Source organism: Phoca vitulina, unplaced genomic scaffold (assembly GCF_004348235.1).
Source record: "Phoca vitulina isolate PV1807 unplaced genomic scaffold, GSC_HSeal_1.0 scaffold31, whole genome shotgun sequence".
In the NCBI taxonomy this organism is placed as follows: domain Eukaryota; kingdom Metazoa; phylum Chordata; class Mammalia; order Carnivora; family Phocidae; genus Phoca; species Phoca vitulina.
Window position 1 is genome coordinate 20,051,994 of NW_022589734.1, and position 20,187 is coordinate 20,072,180.

The 20,187-nt window shown below is 39.4% G+C and overlaps 1 protein-coding gene across 4 annotated transcripts in view; it reads left to right on the forward strand.

Annotated features, from left to right (window-relative positions):
• The first annotated feature begins 8,105 nt into the window (after positions 1 to 8,105).
• Positions 8,106 to 20,187, forward strand: part of CDKAL1 (CDK5 regulatory subunit associated protein 1 like 1) — a 708,317-nt gene continuing 696,235 nt past the window's right edge. For 3 of the 4 annotated variants that reach the window (XM_032424786.1, XM_032424785.1, XM_032424783.1), the window contains exons 1-2: positions 8,106 to 8,195; positions 9,011 to 9,049. The gene's annotated coding sequence lies outside the window, so the exon portion shown is untranslated. The remainder of the gene's footprint in view (positions 8,196 to 9,010; positions 9,050 to 20,187) is intronic. The other variant, XM_032424784.1, reaches the window with a different exon arrangement.

The window sequence follows — 20,187 nt, forward strand, 5'->3', positions numbered from 1 at the left end:
TTTTAAAGATTTTATTTATTTGACAGAGAGAGAGAGATCACAAGTAGGCAGACAGGCAGGCAGAGGGAGAGGGAGAAGCAGGCTCCCTGCTGAGCACAGAGCCCAATGTGGGGCTCGATCCCAGGACCCTGGGATCATGACCTGAGCCGAAGGCAGATGCTTAACCATCTGAGCCACCCAGGCGTCCCTCAGTTTGACTTTTAAAATGACATCAGCCAAATGTATTAGATTTTTTAAACTAGGTGAATAACCTTTATTTATTCTCCAAATATTTATATTTCAGGCACTGTGATACAATGCTCAGAAAAGTCGCTGTCTCTCCCCAGGAATATAATTTCAGTGGTTTCCACCTCTTTGTACTATATCATCAATTTCTCCATCTCTATGGCATTGTTCTTATTTAACATATAACAATCTCTTGTTTTCTCCTATCTTTAAAAAAAGAGTCCTTTATTTTTTTTAATTTTATTTTAATTCCAATGTAGTTAACATACAGTGTTATGTAAAACAGTCCTTCTTTATGAACCCACTTTCTCCACCACTACCTACAGTCCAGTATTTCTCCTCTTTGCAGCAAATCTGCAGAGTTTTCTATACCTGCTGTCTCCAGTTCTCTTCCATCCTTCACCCTGGAATCCACTTCATTCAGCTTCTACCCACACCATTCCACCAAAACTGTCCTTCCAAGTTGCTCAATCCAATGTCTAATTCTCAGTCATCTTACTTGACCCATCAGCATCATCTGATACTATTGATCATTCTCTCCTCTGTGATGCACCTTTATCATTTGGCTTTTGGGATACCATATTCTTAGTTTTCTTTCTACCTCACTGGTTGTTCCTTAGTTTTCTTTACTGGCTCTTCCTCTTCTCCCTCATCTTTATTTTTTTTTATTTTTTAAAAAATTAAAAAAAATTTTTAAGTAATCTCTACACCCAATGTGGGGCTTGAACTCATGACCCCAAGATCAAGAGTTGTATGCTCTACCAGCTAAGCCAGCCAAATGCCCCATCCCTCATCTTGATATCAGAGTGCACCAGGCCTCAGTCTTTGGTTCTTTTCATTATTTATGTTCGTTCCATAGCTAATCTCATCTAGTCTTTTGGCTTTATATGTCAGCTATATGCCAAATGACTCCCAAATTAATATCTGCAGCCCAAACTTCTCACCTAAACTTCAGAATCATCCATCTAATTTCCAAATTAACAATCCAATTAGATGTCTAAAAGGTATCTCGAGTTTAAGAAATTCAAAACTGAGCTTCTGAAGCAATGATGCCTATTAGGAATGAGCACACTTGGTGCTCACATCTTGGTTTGTGAATATCACTTCTCACTAAAAGGAATCATGACTCCTTAAAAATTGGCTGATTCCGAGGGGCAGCAAAAGTGCAAGATGAGCCTGGAGAATCTTGTGGTTCCAAAAAATAAGAAAGTGTTTAAAAAAAAAAAAAAAAGCAGACTTGTTAAAAGAACACAGAAGCCATCTCAAAGTCCAATGGCCAAATCTGGGATAATTGGAGCATCACAATAATGGTAGTGATGGATGATAAGCCATAGAATAAAATAGACATCTATGAGTTCATATTAATATAAATAAATAATTGAGCAGATAAATAAATGATGGGAAGGAACAGCTCATCTAATAATAAAAGTAGAAGGAATGATGGAAATGGAAAATTATCATTTGGCGAACACCACAGTAATAACTGTTGCTTACAAGAATCGTTAAGGGCTACTAAAATTAGTGGATGAATGGATGCTGAGAAACAAGATACTTATATACTCTCAAAGTATCTTCACACAAGGCACTTACTAATAACAAAGGGGAGGATAGTAACTTTCCATTGGAGAGATCTAGCGTTCAAAGTGCAACATTGGTAGCGAGACATTCCAACATCATGTTCCTCTTTGATTGTGATGGGCTGAAAGGGGCATGGTATCATTTCTATAGTTGTACTGCCAATATATCATACCTGAATTTAGTCATGAGGGAACATCAGACGAACTCAAATTGAAGGACATTTTACAAAATAATTGATCGGTATTCTTCAAAAGTGTCAAGATCAAAAAAAAACAAAAAACAAAGAAAGAACAAGGAAGGGTCCCAGACTGGGACAGTTAAGAGTATCATGTCAATGTTAATTTCTTGGTGTTGATTGTTGTACTTTTGTTATATAAAATGTTAACATCTGGGGAAGCTGGGTGAAGGTTATGCATAAATTCACTGTACTATTTTTTGCAACTCTATTTTTTTTTAAAGATTTTATTTATTTATTTGACAGAGAGAGACACAGCGAGAGAGGTAACACAAGCAGGGGGAGTGGGTGAGGGAGAAGCAGACTCCCCGCCAAGCAGGGAGCCCGATGCGCAGCTCGATCCCAGCACCCTGGGATCATGACCTGAGCCGAAGGCAGCTGCTTAACGACTGAGCCACCCAGGCGCCCCTATTTTTTGCAACTTTAAAAAACTTTGAAATTATTTCAAAATAAAAAATGATAATAAAAGGTAAAAAAAAAAAAAAACCTCAAACAAACCCTGAATTCCTGATCTCCCCCTTCAGTAATTAATTCCAAATTATGGTAATTTCATTCTTCTTGTAATCGAGGCCAGAAACTTGGGAATCATCCTTTATTTCTCTTTTTTTCCCCTCATACTCTAGATCCAACCTGCAGGGAATTCTGTGGGCTGTGTCCTCAAATATGTCCAGAATCTAACTACTTCTTATCACCTCTGCTGCTACCTGGCTAGTCCAGGACACCATCTGTCCTCCCCTGGATTATTACAGTTATCTCCAACTTACCTCCTTGAGCCACTCATCTCTTCATAACCCTCTAATGGCTCCCATTTCATTTAGAGGAAAAGCCAGAGTTCTGACTATGGCCCAGAAAGCTATGCATGATCTGGTTTCGTTGACTCTTCGACCTCCTTTCTTATGACTCATGCATTCACACACTCACTCCATTCAAACCACTCTAATCTTCCTGCTATCTCTTGAACATGCCAGGTCTTGGAGCCTTTAGAGTGTTTCCACCGGCAGGTCCCTTTTCCCTGTACACTCTTGCGGCTCACATTCCTCCTCATCTTCTTCAAGTCTTTGCTTAAATGTCTTTTTCTCAATTAGCCTACTCTGATCACCATCTTTAAGAATTGCAGGACTTCACTCTTGGTTATCCTTACTCTGCTACGAACTTTTGGCCATTTTTATCACCTTTGAACATATAATTTTTATTTATCTGATATTTACTGTGTATCATCTATCTCTACCCGCTAGCATGTAAACTCTTAAGAGGGCAGAAATTGTGTCTGTTTTTTTTTTTTTTTAGTCTGAGAATTTCAGGTACACTATATACACTGCAAATCTATTATTCTATGACTCAATAAGTTTATTATATATTGAGTTATATATTACTGAAAGACAGAAAAAACATCCTGTGTCTCTCTCCCACAGACACTTATAAGCAATCAGGGAGTTAGACAACAAATACAAATTATCTTTTTTTTGTTGTTTGTTTTAAATCAAGAGAATATGTAAAACCAAGAAGTTTAGCTAGTACTCTTTCAGTTGCAACTGAAAGAAACCCACTCAAGTTAGCTTAAGAAATAAAAAGGGGGCGTTTACCTATTCATGAAACTAAACAGCTCAGAAGTAAACCTCGCTTCAAGCAAGCTGGAGGTAGGGGGTTGATAGTAGTCCTCAGAACTTACTGATTTCTCCCTTCATCATTCAGATCTACTTTCCTGTGAAATAGCTTGGGCCCCAGGCGGGTGTTCTCCACCTGGTAGTTTTAGAAGCTTCCGGCTGCAGGTTCTCCTGGTGGACAAAGAGCCTGGAAATCACCCTGGCCTAGCATGGGTTAGCTGCCTACGGCAAGGGGATGTGGGCCTCTCAGTGCTCTGGCCTGGCCCACGGGCACAGCCCCCAAACCACTCATACTGAGAGTGGAAGAATCAAAAGAGAAAATTAACTACAGGACTGAGCCAAATCTATTTGTGCAAACCGATGGAATAGAAAAAGGGGCTATTATTGCAAGGATAGCGCTCTGACCCCTAGTGGTTAGATGACACGGAGACAATTCAGCATTCATTCAAGGCCCTCAGCAGGTTAATTTATTTCACATCATGTTTTTATATAATCTTTTTGCAGTTTACTTAAGAATATCAGGGTCCTTCCTTTTTATTCTCCCCATTGAAGCCTTCACCTATTTGGGGCAAAGTTTCGTTTGACATATTTTCAACTGTCACCATCTTTCTCCTTGGGTTCGTATTCAGATACTGTGATAATGTCCTAAGTTATTTCCTGATCTTCAATCCTTTATGAAAACCAACACCTGAAAAGCCTTCCTAAAAAGTTGCTTTAGTTGTATAGTTTCCAGCTGGGGAGTTTACTCTGACAATCAGATCCAACCAAAAACCTTGGTATAGCATCAATTTTCATGTGCTCCCTTCATTCTTTTTGCTTATGAAATTACAGTTAGCTTTCTGTCACATGCAATGGGAAGCTATTGTAAATAACAATACGTTCACGTAATATGTGTTGACCTGCTGAACTTTAAAAATTGAGAACACTCATACTTTTCTGATCTCATATGAGAAATAGATTAATACATTTAAATTTCATTCTACTAAACTTATCTAATATTCTACACAGAAATTTCATTATACTCCTTAGCATTTTTCAAGGGTGAATTAAGTGCATGATTTATTTCTCATAAAAAGACATCGATTGGTACAAATTTATAAGTATACTAACTAAAGGCTCAGATTATAAGCTAAAACTAAAATATATGTGCATAAATGTTTATCATTTTCATGTTTCATTCTTTCTTTCTTGGTTAGTGGCTGAGATAGTAAGAATTCGAACTCCATTATTGTCTACATTTTCTCTTCAATTTTCACTATAAAGACAAACATAAAAAATGGAGTCAATCATTCTGAAGGCTTATAGATTTTATTACACATTTCCCTTATTTTTGTTTTTTTCTCTCCAACGTTTTTCTCTATGTGAATATTTTCATTTTTAATGATAGTATACAGTTCGTTTCTTTTGAAGTATTCATATAAAATTGCTAAAAAAGACCAGAGTAGGACTACCTAAGCTTCAGTTTCCTTCTCTGTAAAAAGAGGATAAGAGACGTTTGCCTGGGTGGTGCAGCTGGTTAAGTGGCTGGCTTTTGGTTTCGGCTCAGGTCATGATCGCAGGGTTGTGAGATCAAGCCCTGCATCGGGCTCCGTGTGCTCAGCTCGGAGTCTGCTTGAGTTTTTCTCTCCCTGTGCTCCTTACCCCCATGCTCTCTCTCTCTCTCTCAAATAAATAAATCTTAAAAAAGAGGATAAAATAATAATAATAGTACTACTAATTTATAGGATTATTTATAGAGTTATTATGATGGATCCATTTGATAATTCACATGGAGGGCTTACTGTTGTTACCGGCACACACTTATAAGTTCTCAAAAATCTTTACTATTATTTTATAGATTCACTTGCATTTTTAGTGTGTCTCTGTACACATAAACTGGTTTGTCTGCCATCAAACATTTATAAAGCATTTAATATTATATTTGTGGGCTGAAAAAACAATAACAAGATAGAGTGTCTATTCTTACGAAGTTTACAATCTAATTTGAGAATCAAAGCATAGAGATTTAAAATTTATAAACAAAATGTGATATATACATATAACGGAATATTGTTCAGCTGTAAAAAAGGAAGTTCTGACACATGCAACTACATCAACATGGTTGAAGACATTATGCCAAGCGAAATAAGCTAGTTACAAAAGGACAAATATTGTATGATTCCACTTATATGAGGTACCTAGAGTCATCAAATTCACACGCTCAGAAAGCAGAACTATGGTTGCCAGCAGTGGGGGGAAGAAGGAAAGGGGAGTTACTGAGTGAGTACAGATTAGTTTGGGGGGATGAAAAAATTCTGGCAATTGATGGTGGTACGGCTGCATGAAAATGTGAATGTACTCAATGTTACTGAATTGTACATTTAAAAATGGCAAAAATGGTAAATTTTATGTTATATATATCCCACCAAAAAAAGATTTAAAATTTAAATATTAACATAAAGGAAAATCAGAGTTCGATACTACAAAATAACAGATAAACCAGTAAATTATAAATTATCAAGTGCCATTTTAATTTTATTTATAAAATGAATCTTTATTTTTTGAATAAGTAGTACATAGGCACGGTACAAAAATAACAGTTACCAAAGGGAATAGAGGGAAAAGTAAACCTGTACCAATGTATATATTTACATGTATATATATTTTCCATAACTATACCAATACACTGTAAACACTATATCGCATCTTTCTTTTTCCACTTAACAATGTCTTGGGTAGTACATTAAAAGCAACCTTATTCTTTCTTAAGAGCTGTATAGATACCATAAATATATTTAACCATTCCCTATTGAGAAGCCAGAGAGGGTTTCTGGTATTTTGTTATTACAAGCAACATTTCAAAGAATAACCTGGCACATGTGTCATTTGGTATAACTGTGAACATTTCTGTAAGATAAATTTCTAGAGGTAGGGTCACTGAATTTTCAAATGATTCATATTAAAAGTGTCCTCCCTTTCCATTTCCCCATTCCTCACAGTCAACAATTCCATTTAGGTTTTCAATATTTATTCATGTCTGAAGTTTTGTCCTCTAACCCATCCTCCTGAAAGAATCATCTGCTCAGACACTTTCATGCTACCTAATACATCCAAGATTATGTCTGATCTAATGTTTATTTTAGCAAACAAGGCTCACCTTCATGTGGTCCCTGCATTTTGCCTCTCCAGCCTTCTCAACCATCACCCCCCTTTACTCTTTTTGCTGTTATAATATACAAGAGTTTATACTTCAGGCCTCCATACATTTGCTCTTACTATCTCCCTGCCTGGAATACCTTCCTCAATTGCTCTTACTTCCCCCATGGGGAGTCTTGACCCCCTTATGTAAGAGGAGAAATCTCCCCTTTGTGCTCCACGGTCCCTGTGCATTCATCTTCCACAACGATTGCTCTTTTCTACTGAAACTATAAGCTGGAAATATCCTTCAGGTAGGGAGTTGTCTTTTTTTCCCTTTCTAGCTCTAGCATCCAGCATCATGCTTGCGGCCAAGTGATGTGTACTCAGTAAAATTTCTTTAAGTGAAATCAACTAGATCTTGGGGGGAAAGGGATGGGGTCAGTCACTTCATTTAAGGTATGCTTATGGAGAGGCCATTAAGTGGAAGATTATATGCTAGGCGGTGGGATTACGGTGAAAGAGATGGGGCAACGTAAATGTACAATTCGAATTCAGCTGGGTGAGGACTGCAGTGGACTCTAGGTCACAGTTAGAAGGAATTGCACTAGGAATAAAGCTCATGATTTCTGTCTTCTTCATGGCCAGTTGTCTTCATTTTTTAAAGTGGAGATGATCTTTCAGTAAACAAGGTCAAGCACAGTGTCTTGGGTAAAAAAATAATAAAGTGAGAAAACACATGGAAAGCAACTAGGTCAGAATCTGTTTACTCCATGGAAGTTCTTTCTGCTAAACTGCCTTACGGTTTATCTGCCTTCTAAGCATTAAAAAACAAAACAAAACAAAAATGCTTGGTGTTAAATGATCTATACTGTTTAATTCAACTGTTTTTTGTCCTTTTCTACTCTCTTCTCCAATATGACCTCTTTTCACTAAAGGTTGAGGAAGAAAGTAAAATGTAAAGAGTAGGTTCTTTCAGAGTTGGGCAAAATTGAATTCAGCAGAGAGGACTGTCACAACTAGTATAGTAACTTTAGGCAAGTAAGTACACTCCCTGTTTCCTCTTTGGTAAAATAATAATAATAATAATAATAATAATAATAATAATAATTTGGGAGATAATGTTTATGTTAAGTGCTTAATATGGTGCCTGACACATAGTAAGAGCTCAGCAGAAGATAGCTATTAATCAATTTTAAGAACCTGAGGTTTTGGTGTCTATTTTCACTCTTGCAAACAAAGGAATGCCAAGCGTAATCTTTACCAAAATAAGTTAGACCTGAACTCGCACTTTCAGCGATGATGCAATTTGAGCTCTCCGGGCCACCGTCGCCGAGCATGCGCAAACAGACGTGGCGGGACGTATGTGTCATGGCGAGCTCCATCTGAAGCGTTTCCCGTATCCGCAGACCGGCGTGGGGTTCTCTCACTTTGGACTGGTATGTTATTTCCTGATCTCTGGGCAAGGGTGGCGGGTGGATCAGTGTGGGGCAGAGTGTGGCTAGAGCTTCTTTAATGGTGGAGCCTTGTTTGTCCAGTTTCGGTCTTTCTCGGGCCGTTTGCTGGTTTGTTTTCGTAGTTGAAAGGGGACTTGCCAGCTGGGGTCGGGGAATTGGGAGGCGGGTAGCGCTGCCTGAAGTGAGGACAGAGTCGTTGGCGTTAGGTGCTGGAGGGCTGTAAGGAATATTTAAGGGACCTCGTTCCTTATTGTCAGATCTAATTCCATTTGTTCTCCCACCTTCGGTGCTGAATTTGTGGGATGGGACAAGGCTTTCGCAGTTATGTAGCTTTCACAGAGCTGTATTTCAAGGATTTAAAGAGAAGTTGGCTAGAAGGGCCAATGTCTTGTGGTTTTTCACTTTTGTTCCCTTTTACTCATAAAACCTCTCTCTGAATCTCGGGACGACACGTGTTTTTGTGGTGAAAGGAGATCTGTATACCTACCTCACTGCCTAGTTTCCGTTTTGTAGTTGGTATTACTCGAGTAACGCAGACGTGTTGTAGTGCTGGGTCCTGGGTAATGTGTATTCCTGTGGCCAGACGCTCCGTCACCATCACGGCAGATAATGGTGGATGTAAACGCACCTGACCCGATCAGTAGGAAGTTGGAAGTAGTACGGCACATTATTCACCTTGCTGTATAAAGCAGTCTTTTAAGGAGTCTAATCCCTTTTAGCTAGTTTCAGAGAGTTCTTACTGTGGGTTTGTGAACTTGTTGGGAGCTCGCTTTTTCTAATCAGTTTTTATTTTCCAGACTTTCCAGAGGATTTGAGACTAATTGCAGATAATCAAGGTACTCATTTATTTTCAAACCTTTTACGCTTGAACGAAGTGTTAACACATTAGAAAGTTCAGAAGGGCAGCCTAGTTTCTTAGTAATGTTGCCACTATCATTCTATGGAAATATCATCCTGTCCAAATCATGCCATATCACTAAATCTAAGAGACATTTTAATTCACTTTACTTTTCGTCTACATTCAGCAGCACTGACCTTGTTGACCTCTTTGACATGTTCTCTTCCTTTGCCTTCTGTCACCTACAGATTTTCTCCTTTTCGGGTTGCTGCTGCTTGGTCTCTGTTATAGGCTGGTTCTCTTCTACTTGGCAGTTAAATTTGGAGTTCCTCAAGGCTTGATTCTTAATCCTTTTTCTTTCTGGGTGGTCTAATCTACATCGTAGTCAGTGCTGTTTTATGTATTTATTATTTAATTAATTTTAGCCATCCTAGTGGGTGTGGAGTGGTATGTCATTGTGGTTTTGATTTGCATTTTCCTTGTAGTTAATGATGTTGACATCTTTTCATGTGCTTTTTGGCCATTTGTATACCTCTGGAGAAATATGTATTCATATCTTCTGTCATGTTTTACATTGGGTTATTTGTCTTTTTATTGTTGACTTGTGTAATTATTGCATTCTGATACTGGATGTTTATCAGACATAGGATTTGTAAATATTTTCTCCCATTGTATGACTTACCTTTCACTTTCTTGATGGTGTCCTTTGAAGCATAAAATTTTTTTTTTTTATTAAAGATTTTATTTATTTGTCAGAGAGGGAGGGAGAGAGCGCGTGTGTGCGAGAGCACACAAGCGGGGGGAGGAGCAGGCAGAGGGAGAAGCAGGCTCCCTGACTTGGGACTCGATTCTAGGACCCCTGGATCATGACCTGAGCCAAAGGCAGATGGTTAACCAACTGAGCCACCCAGGTGCCCCTCAGTTGTTTGTAATTTGCAAAAGCTTCTCAGGTGAATACAGTGAGCACTCAAGATTGAGAACCTCTGTCTGGGAGAATGGTGGATCTCAATCAGGGATGTTTAGTGGAATCACCTGGGTAGGTTTTGCGTTAACATCCTTAAATTCCACTCTTGGAGATTCTAATTCAGAATGGGACCTGGGTATTCGATACTATAAAAGCTCTCCTAATAAATCACACCTGGAAGTAACACTACTGTAGGATGTTTCTTTTTTAGTATCTCCCTTTTCACTGGCGATTTTTTTTTTCTTAAGATTTTATTTATTTACTTGACAGAGAGACACAGCAAGAGAAGGAACACAAGCAGGGGGAGTGGGAGAGGGAGAAGCAGGCTTCCCGCCAAGCAGGGAGCCTGATGCGGGGCTCGATCCCAGGACCCTGGGATCATGACCTGAGCCGAAGGCAGACGCTTAACAACTGCGCCACCCAGGCACCCCATTCACTGATGATTTTTATTCCCTTTATCAAACTTGAATTCCTCTATCTTTTGAGAAAAAACTTTCATATGATCCTATTGTTACCTTTAAATATTGTCTTTCTTTTTAGTCTCAAACTTTCATTTCATTATTACTCATTTATAAATTGCTGCCAGCTAACAATTCCTTCTACCAGCTTGTTGGAAGTAAAAACTTTATTAATAGTGATGAGTGAGATTGTTTTTTGTTCTGTTTTGTTTTTTAAAGATTTTATTTATTTGACAGAGAGAGAGCACGCACAAGCAGGGGGAGCAGCAGGCTCCCTACTGAGCAGGGAGCCTGATGTGGGGCTCGATCCCAGGACCTTGGGATCATGACCTGAGCCGAAGGCAGATGCTTAACTGACTGAGCCACTCAGGCGCCCGGAGTGAGGTTGTTTTAATGTGCTTATGATATGCACCCAGATTTACCATCTTCTGCTTTATATTTGTCTCCTTTGATTCTCTAAGGTGAATTTCTAGAAATGGAATTGCTGGGTCAAAGGATACATATGTTTCAAAGTTTAATAGGTATTGCTAGAAAGCCTTCCAGAAAGGATATACCAGTTTTACCATACTTTCAGCCAGCAATAGAGCTTTTGTCAGTCTTCTTCTTCTTTTTTTTTTTTTATCAGTGGGGTAGACAAAAAACTATTTATTGTTTAAACACTTGCTATTATTGTGCCTGAGCAGTATTTCCAGTGCTTATTGGCTATTTGTATTTCTTGAGTGTCAGTTTTTCCTTTGTCCCCTTTTTTCCTGGAATGTCTTTATTTCTTAGCATTGCATTAGACTCTTACATGGCTTGGGCTTTGCCAGTGAGGCAGAGCTATATAGCTGGGGGAGCTTGGTGTTGAGAGAAGGCCTGGGTTCTAATTCTAGTTCTGTCGGTGTTCAAATCTTTTTCTTTCTGTGGACACTGAGAGGCTTAGCAACGTTTTCTTCTTCCCTCACTGTGTGATACTGTATGTCTACCTCAGTGGACCCATCTCATCTTTCTTTCTCTGTTCTCTTTCCCTTCTTTGGATCCATACACAGTGCTGTATGGGATGTCAAAATTGTAATTAAGAAATATGGCTTTTAATGTGTCCTTCAATTCAGAATCCTTCAGCCGTTCTTTAGTAACATTGGAAGGCACTACCTGGTCGTAGCCATTCTCACTCACCTTATTTATTTCATGGACTAATAGTGATAGAAGAAACTCCAAGGGTTATTAGGTATTTGCTTCAACTTCACATCCAGTCTAAGAATTTCCTCCTATGTTATAGAAAGACTAGCTAAATTTACCTTAAGCATTTTATTAATTCATTCATTTGGTCAACAAATACTGTGTGCCTGCTCTGTGGCAGGCTTTGTTATAGGTGTCATAGATACAGTGGTAAGAAAGAGGTAATGCCTTTTTCCTTATGGAGCTTACCTTGCAGGGAGAAAGATGGAATTATGTTCTGCAGTTATGTGTCAGCTTAGAGGTCATTGTGAGTGTGTGTGGATGCTTAGTCTCTGTGTGGTTATTTTATTTTGTTTGCCTGAGAGAGGGAGAGTGAGAGCGAGCGACCGCATGTGCACAAGCAAGGGGAGCAGAGGGAGAGGGAGAAGCAGGCTCCCTGCTGAGTAAGGATCCCGCTGCGGGCCTCGGTCCCAGGACCCTGGGATCATGACCTGAGCTGAAGGCAGACGCTTAACTGACTGGGCCACACAGTCGTCCCTGTGTGGTTATTTTAGATGTGGTGCTTAGGAAAGGCCTCTCTGAGGAGGTGTCATTTGAATAGAGATGTGGGCAGCAAGCCATACAAGTATTTGGGGAATGATATTCCAGGCAGAAAAAAAAAAAAGTGTGAAGACCTCTGAGTCAAAAACTAGTTTGGCATACTCAGAGCATATTTAAAAGGTGTAGTATAGTTGGGACGGAGGGAGTAGCCAGGGGCCATATCTTGTTAGACTGGGTCATCTACAGTAAAAAAAAAAAAAAAATATTGAGAACCTGCAATGTGTTAGATGTAGTTTTAGGCACTCCTTGGGATAAAGCAGTGAACAGAGCACACAAAATCCTTTACCTTCGGGGCGCCTGGGTGCCTCAGTCGGTTAAACGTGTGACTCTTGATGTCAGCCCAGGTCATGGTCTTGGGTCAAGAGATCAGGCCTTGTGTCCAACTCTGTGCTGAGTGTGGGGCCTGCTTGGGATTCTGTCTCCCTCATTCACATGGGCACTTGTATCTTTCTCTCAGTAAAACAGCAGCAACAACAACAACAACAAAGCCTTTACCTTCACGGAGTACATATTCTAGTAGAAAAAGACTAAAGTAATGAAAACCTCTAAGTGGGTAATAAAATTGTTGTGGTAAGGAGTCAAGGCAAGGAAAGGGGAGAGCAAGTGTGTGTATATGCAGTGAGGTGGGAGTTGCTCAGAAAGGTTTCACTGGTGATGTTCGAACAAAGTCCTCAAGGCATCCCAGACAAGACTAAGACCCTGGGATGAGTGTGTACTGGTGGGTATGAGGAAGCCCGTGTGTTGAATGGAAGGAGAAGGGGAATGGTAGGAAAGAGGGTCGGAGAGGTGACAGGAGGCTGATCATATATGTCCTTGCAGATCTTTGCAGTGATTTTGGTTTTTTACTCTGAGATGGAATACCACTGGCAGGTTTTGGTCTGAAGCTTGAGATGAAGTTAGGTTTTAAAGGAATCCCTGGGTCCTGTGCTGAAAATGTCCTTTGGGAATTAAGGGTAGAAGCAGGGAGACTAACTATGGCAATAATCTATGCAAGAGTTGATGTCTTGGTTATTGTAAATAATGCTGCAGTAAACACAGGGGTTCATGTATGTTTGAGTTAGTGTTTTCCTTTTCCCTGTGTAAAGACCCCATAGTGGAATTATTAGATCCTATGATATTTCTGTTTTTAATTTTTTGAGGAACCTCCATACTGTTTTCCGTGGTGGCTGCACTAATTTACATCCCTACCAACGCATAAAGTTCCGTTTTCTTCACATCCTCTCCAGCACTTGTTCATTTTTGTCTCCTTGGTTTTAGACATTCTAACAGGCGTGAGGTGATAGGTCATTGTGGTTTCGATTTGCATTTCCCTATGATTAATGATATTGAGCATCGTTTCATGTGTCTATTGGCCATCTGTCTTTGGACAAATGTCTACCCAGGTCCTCTGCCCATTTTTTAATAGGATTTTTTTTTGGTGTAGAGTTGTTTGAGTTGTTTATATATTTTATATATTACCCCTTATTGGATATATCATTTGCAAATATCGTCCCCATTCAGTAGGTTGCCTTTTTGTTTTGTTGATGGTTTCCTTTGCAAAAGCTATTTATTTGATTTAGTTCCAGTAGTTTGTTTTTTGCTTTTGTTTCTCTTGCCTTAGGGGATGTATCTAGAAACATCCAGTCTTCCAAAACTGAACCATGTCATCTGCAAATAGTGATAGCTTAACTTCTTTACCAGTATGGATGCCACTTATGTTCTTCTCTCGTCTGAAAGCTGTGGCTAGGACTTCCAGGACTGTGTTGAATAAAAGTGGTGAGAGTGGACATCCTTGTCTTGTTCCTGACCTTAGAGGGAAAGTTTTCACCATTGAGGATGATGTTGGCTGTGAGTTTTGCATATATGGTCTTTATGATGTTTAGGTATGTTCCCTCTAATTCCATTTTGTGGAGAGTTGTTATCATGAATGGATGTTGAATCTTGTCATATACTTTTTTTCTATATCTATTGAGGTGGTCATATGAATTTTATCATTTGTTGTGTTGATGTGGTTCATGACGTGGATTGATTTGTGAGTATTGAACCGTCCTGGCATCCTAGGAATAAATCCCATCTGATTGAGGTGAATGATCTTTTTAATGTATTGTTGTATGAGGTTTGCTAATACTTTGTTGAGAATTTTGCATCAATGTTCATCAGGGATATTGGCCTGTAGTTCTTTTTTGTGGTGTCTGGTTTTGGTATCAGGGTAATGTTCGCCTCATAGAATGTATTTGGAAGCTTTCCTTCCTCTTCTATTTTTTGGAATAGTTGGAGGAGAGTAAGTATTAATTGTTTAAGTGTCTGGTAGAATTCACTCATGAATCCAGCTGGTCTTGTACTTTTATTTCCTGGTGGTTTTTTGATTACTGATTCAGTTTCATTACTTGTAATTGGTCTATTCAGATTATCTGTTTCTTCTTGGTTCAGTTTTGGAAGATTATGTATGTTTCTAGGAATATATTTCTTCCAGGTTGCTCATTTTGTTGGCATGTAATTTTTCATAGTATTCTCTTACAACCCTTTGTATTTCTGTGGCATCAGTTGTTACTTCTCTCTTGTTTCTCATTTTATTTATTTGGGTCCTTTTACCTTTTTTTCTCGATGAGTCTGCCTAAAGGTTTTTCACTTTTATTTTTTCAAAGAACCAGCTCTTGGTTTAGTTGATTTTTTTCTATTGTTACTTTAATCTCTATGGCATTTATTTCTGCTCTGATCTTTATTATATCCTTTCTTCTACTCATTTTGGGCTTTGTTCTTCTTTTTTTAGTTCCTTTAGGTGTAAAGTTAGATTGAAATTCTTTCTTGTTTCTTGACATAGGTCTGTATTGATATGCACTTCCCTTTTAGAACTGCTTTTGCTGTGTCGCATAGATTTTGGACTGTGGTCTTCTCATTTTCATTTGTCTTCATGTATTTTTTAAATTTTTTTTTTTTTTAAGATTTTATTTATTTGAGAGAGAGAGTGAGTGAGAGAGAGAGAGCACGAGCAGGGACAGAGGGAGAGAGAGAAGCAGACTCCCTGCTGAACAGGGAGCCCTGATGCAGGGCTCAATCCCAGGACCCTGGAGTCATGACCTGAGCTTAAGGAGCACATGCTTAACTGACTGAACCATCCAGGCACCCCTAAATTTCTTCTTTGATTACTTTTTTGACCCATTGGTTATTTAGTATCATGTTGTTTAGTCTCCATGTGTTTGTGTTTTTTCCAGTTTTTTGTGATTTATTTCTAGTTTTATACCAATGTAGTTGTAAAAGATGCATGGTGTCATTTCAGTCTTCTTAAACTTATTGAGGCTTGTTTTTTGGCCTAATATGTCATCTATTCTGGAGAATGTTCCATGTGCACTTGGAAAGAAAGTGTATTCTGTGATTTTGGATGGAATATTCTTATATATCTGTTATGTCCATCTGGTCCAATGTGTCATGCAGATACATTGTTTCCTTCTTGATTTTCTGTGGGTGATCTATCCATTGATGTAAGTGGGGTGTTAAAGCCCCCTACTGTTATTGTATTACCATTAATTTCTCTCTTTATCTCTGTTAATACTTTATCTATTTAGGTGCTTTGGTGTTGGGTGCATAGATACTTAATATTGTTATAACCTCTTGTTGGATTGATCCCTTTATCATTATGTAATGCCCTTTGTCTCTTATTACAGTTTTTGTTTTGTCTATTTTGTCTGATATAAGTATTGCTACCCCAGCTTTTTTTTTTTTTTTTTTTTTTTTTTACTTCCATAGGCATGGCAAATGTTTTTCCATCTCTTTGCTTTCAGATCTGAGGTGAGTCTCTTATAGGTGGCATATAGATGGGTCTTTTTCTTTTTTTAAGATTTTATTTATTTGAGGGGAAGGAGCAGAAGGAGAGGGACAAGCAGACTCTGCACTGAGCACAAAGCCTGACATGGGGCCTGATCCCATGACCCCGAGATCATGATCCGAGCCAAAACCAAGAGTCGGATTTCAACTGACTGAACCACCCAGGCACCCCAGATGGGTCTTTTTTTTTTTTTTTTAAATACATTCTCTGTGTCTTTTGATTGGAGCATTTAGGCCATTTACATTTAAAGTAATTATTGATAGGTGTGTTCTTACTGCCATTTAAAAAATTTGTTTTCTTGTTGTTTTTGTAGTTCTTTGTTCCTTTCTTCTCTTACTCTTTTTTCGAGATTGATATGTATCTATAGTGTTTTGTTTGGCTTTCTTTCTCTTTATTTTTTGTGTATCTGTCATAGGTTGGGTTTGTGGTTACCATGAAGTTCATATATAACATATACTAAGTAAAGAACAGTTCGTATTAATTTGATGGTCATTTAAGTTCAAACACATTCTAAAAAAAAAAAAAAAAAAAAACCAGAAAAAAAATCCTTTTCCTTTTTCCCCTTCTCTTTTTACTCCCTGCTCCACATTTTGTGTATATGTTGTCATATTTTACATCTTTTTTTTATGTCTAATTATGTCCATTTCTTTTCCACTTAAAGAAGTTCCTTTAACATTTTTCATAAGGCTGGTTTAATGGTGATAAACTCCTTTATCTTTTGTTTGGGAAACTTTATCTCTCCTTTAAATCTGAATTATAATCTTGCTGGGTAGAATATTCTTGGTTGTGGGCTTTTTCCTTTCAGCACTTTGAGTATATCAAGCCCTGCTCTTCTGGCCTGCAAAATTTCTGCTGAACAATCAGTTGATAGCCTTATGGTGTTTCCCTTATAGATAACTTTTTGTTTCTCTCTTGCTGCTTTTAGGATTATCTCTTTATCTTTAACCTTTGACATTTTATTATTATATGCTGTGGTGTGAACCTCCTTGGGTTCTTTTTGTTTGGAACTCTCTGCTTTTTGGACTTGGGTGTCTATTTCCCTCGTTAGGTTAAGGAAGTTTTCAGTTATTCTCCAAGTAAGTTTTCTGCACCTTAACCAGAAAGAAAAAAATAAGCAAAATAAAGCAAATTTTAAAAAGTTAAACAGTAAAAATTGAAACACACACATACAGAACACGAAACTGCAGCTTGTTTGCTTTGTCCCAGCATGACAGCTGGTGTGAGCGTGTGACCCTGGGCTCACTGAGATCACAAGCTCTCTGTGATGACTGGACCTGCCAGTTATGGCGTTGAGACCCTCCAGTTATGGTGTTGGAATCCACTTCTTAGAGCAGCCAGACCCTTCTTCAGTCTCTTCTTTTGAGGTGGAGAGGGAGAGAGTATTCCTGCAGTTCCTTGGCCCTTTTAAAGATTTTATTTATTTACTTGAAAGAGAGAGAGACAGAGCACAACCAGGGGGAGAGGCAGAGGGAGAGGGAGAAGCAGACTTTCTGCTGAGCAGGGAGCCCGACATGGGGCGCGATCCCAGGACCCTGGGATTATGACCTGAGCTAAAGAAAGACGCTTAACCAACTGAGCCACCTAGGCACCCCTCCTCGGCCTTTTTAAACCCAGGCTTTTTTTTCTGTGCCCCAGCGCATCTAGGGCTGGTGTGAGCTTGTGGACCCTGGGCTTGCTGAAGTCACAGTCTCATTGGGAGGATTGGACCTGCCTCTAATGGTGTCTGGACCCTTTTCTGATCTAGGCTTTTAAGGTGGGGTGGGAGCATCAACTGTAGTTCCCCAGGCCCTCTGACCTGGAGAGCTTTTCCTGCAGCTCCCCTGCTGCTTGGCAGAGTTTTAGTGTTGTCTCTTATATGCTAGTTGCTCTTTTTTTTTTTTTTTAAGATTTTATTTATTTATTTGAGAGAGCATGAGCAGGAGAGGGGCAAAGGGAGAGGGAGAGAGAAGGGAGAGAGAAGCAGACTCCCCACTGAGCAGGGATTCCAAAGCGGGGCTTCATCCCAGGACCCAGGATCACGACTTGAGCCGAAGGCAGACACTTAACCAACTGAGCCACCCAGGCGCCCTTGCTAGTTGCCCTTTGAACCATGGGTTTATTTTGTTTGTTTGTTTGTTTTTCTGTGCCCAAGGACAAAGGGCTGTGTTCCTGGTCCTTTAGTACTATGCCTTCCCACTGCAGTTCCCGGTGTTGGAGGTGGGGGTTCCCTCTGTTACTGTGTCTCTGACTCTTTTGCTGTTCTCTTGCCATTCCGGCTTCAGTTGTTCAGTAGTTGCTCAGTCAGCCCTCTGTTCTTAAGGAGGAGTTGTTCTATTAATAGGTGTAATTTGGTGTGTTCTGTGGAGGAGGTGAGTTCAGAGTCTTCCTACATCACCATCTTGAATTGGAACTTGCAGGAGTTTTTCTTCTTTTTTAAGTTTTTATTTAAATTCCATTTAGTGAACATACAGTGTAATACTTGTGTCAGGGGTACAATACAGTGATTCAGCACTTCCGTACAACACCCCGTTCTCGTCACAGCAAGCGCCTTTCATAATCCCCATCACCTATGGTCCCCATCCCCCCTCCCCTCTGGTGACCATCACTGTGTTCTCTAGAGTTAAGAGTCTCTTTCTTGGTTTGTCTCTTTATCTTTTTTAACCCCTTTGCTTGTTTGTTTTATTTCTTAAATCCCACATATGAGTGAAATCTTATGGTATTTGTCTTCCTCAGACTGACTTCTCTTAGTATAATACGCTCTAGCTCCATCCACCTCATTGCAAATGGACAAGGAGTTTTTCTTTAAGGGAGAGGAATATGATTGAGATAGTAAGGGGAGGGAGTGGGGTCAAGATACGGTTTTTGTTTTTTCAGTGGGAGAAATAACAGCATGTTTATATCTAGATAGTAATGATTCGGTAGGGAGACAGTGATAATGCAGGAAAAGGAGTCATTGCTGGGAGGCTGTGCTTGAGTAAGTCAGAGTAGAAGGATTGTTCTTGGTAGGGGCGGGGGGGGCGTATCGTTCATTCACAGGAACAGATTGGTAGGCAGAGTACATGGGCAGAGAACCATTTCCCTGTAAAAGAAGGAAGTCATCCATCTGTGCAGAATGTGGGAGGGGATCTGAGGGTCTGCTTCATTCAGGCCTTCTGTTTTTGGTACCATCTTTAGCCTCATTAAGAGGAGATCTGTGAGAAATCAATTTTCAGAAAATTCCTAAGATAAATGAGTTTTGGGTTCTTTACTGCAGTTTTTCACAGTCTTTGCTCTACTAATGAATACTGGGGTTCTCTAAGAGGCAGTTTCCTAAATTTATTTGACCACAGAACCACTTTTTTTTTCACTGATCCTTCAAATTTCAAATAAATAGAACCAATTTCATAAAGACTAACCTATTTCATTTCTCCTTCTCTAATTTGCTGAGCTGGCCAGGGCTCTTGTGTGCAAGAGCAGAAAACCCAGTTTAAACTAATTTAAGCCACAAAGGGAACTTACTGGCTCACATGACTGGGCAGAGCAGGGCTTTGATCCAGGTGCTCAAATAATGTCAGTATGGCTCTTTATCTTTCCAGCTCATATTAGGCTTCATTCTCTAGGTAGTTTCTGCCCTATGATGGGCAACATGGCCCCCAGCACCTCAGTTTGACATCCTCCCAACTTAGCCACTTCAGTGAAAGGGAAGCCATCTCTCCTGTTAGCTCTGGCATAGAAATCCTCTTGATGATTTTCATTGGCTGGGCTTGTCATGTCCATCCCTGAACCAATTATTGTGGCCAGGAGGATGGGTTACTTTAAAAGCTTGGCTCATGTGCCCCATTCCTGTGTCCAGGGAAGGAAGAAGGCCTGTGATTGGCAGCCCCACCACGACTGTGTTAACTACATTTTAACCAGTCCTTACGAGATTAGATTATTTCTAGTCTTTTGCTGTTACTACTGATGTAAAACTAGCTGAGCTTTGAACACAGGTTTGTCTGATTTACTGGGCATAATTTGTCATGGTTGTAGAGTGCATTACGGTAAAGGGCACAAAAGGATCCTGGCTGGAAGCTGCTCTGTTAATTGAAAGTTGTTAATGGAAAGATGGGGATCTGGTGAATAAAGAGAGGGAAAATTCGTCAGAGAGGCTTGAGACCAACAGAGAGTATTAGGGTTCTTTTTTTTTTTTTTTTTTT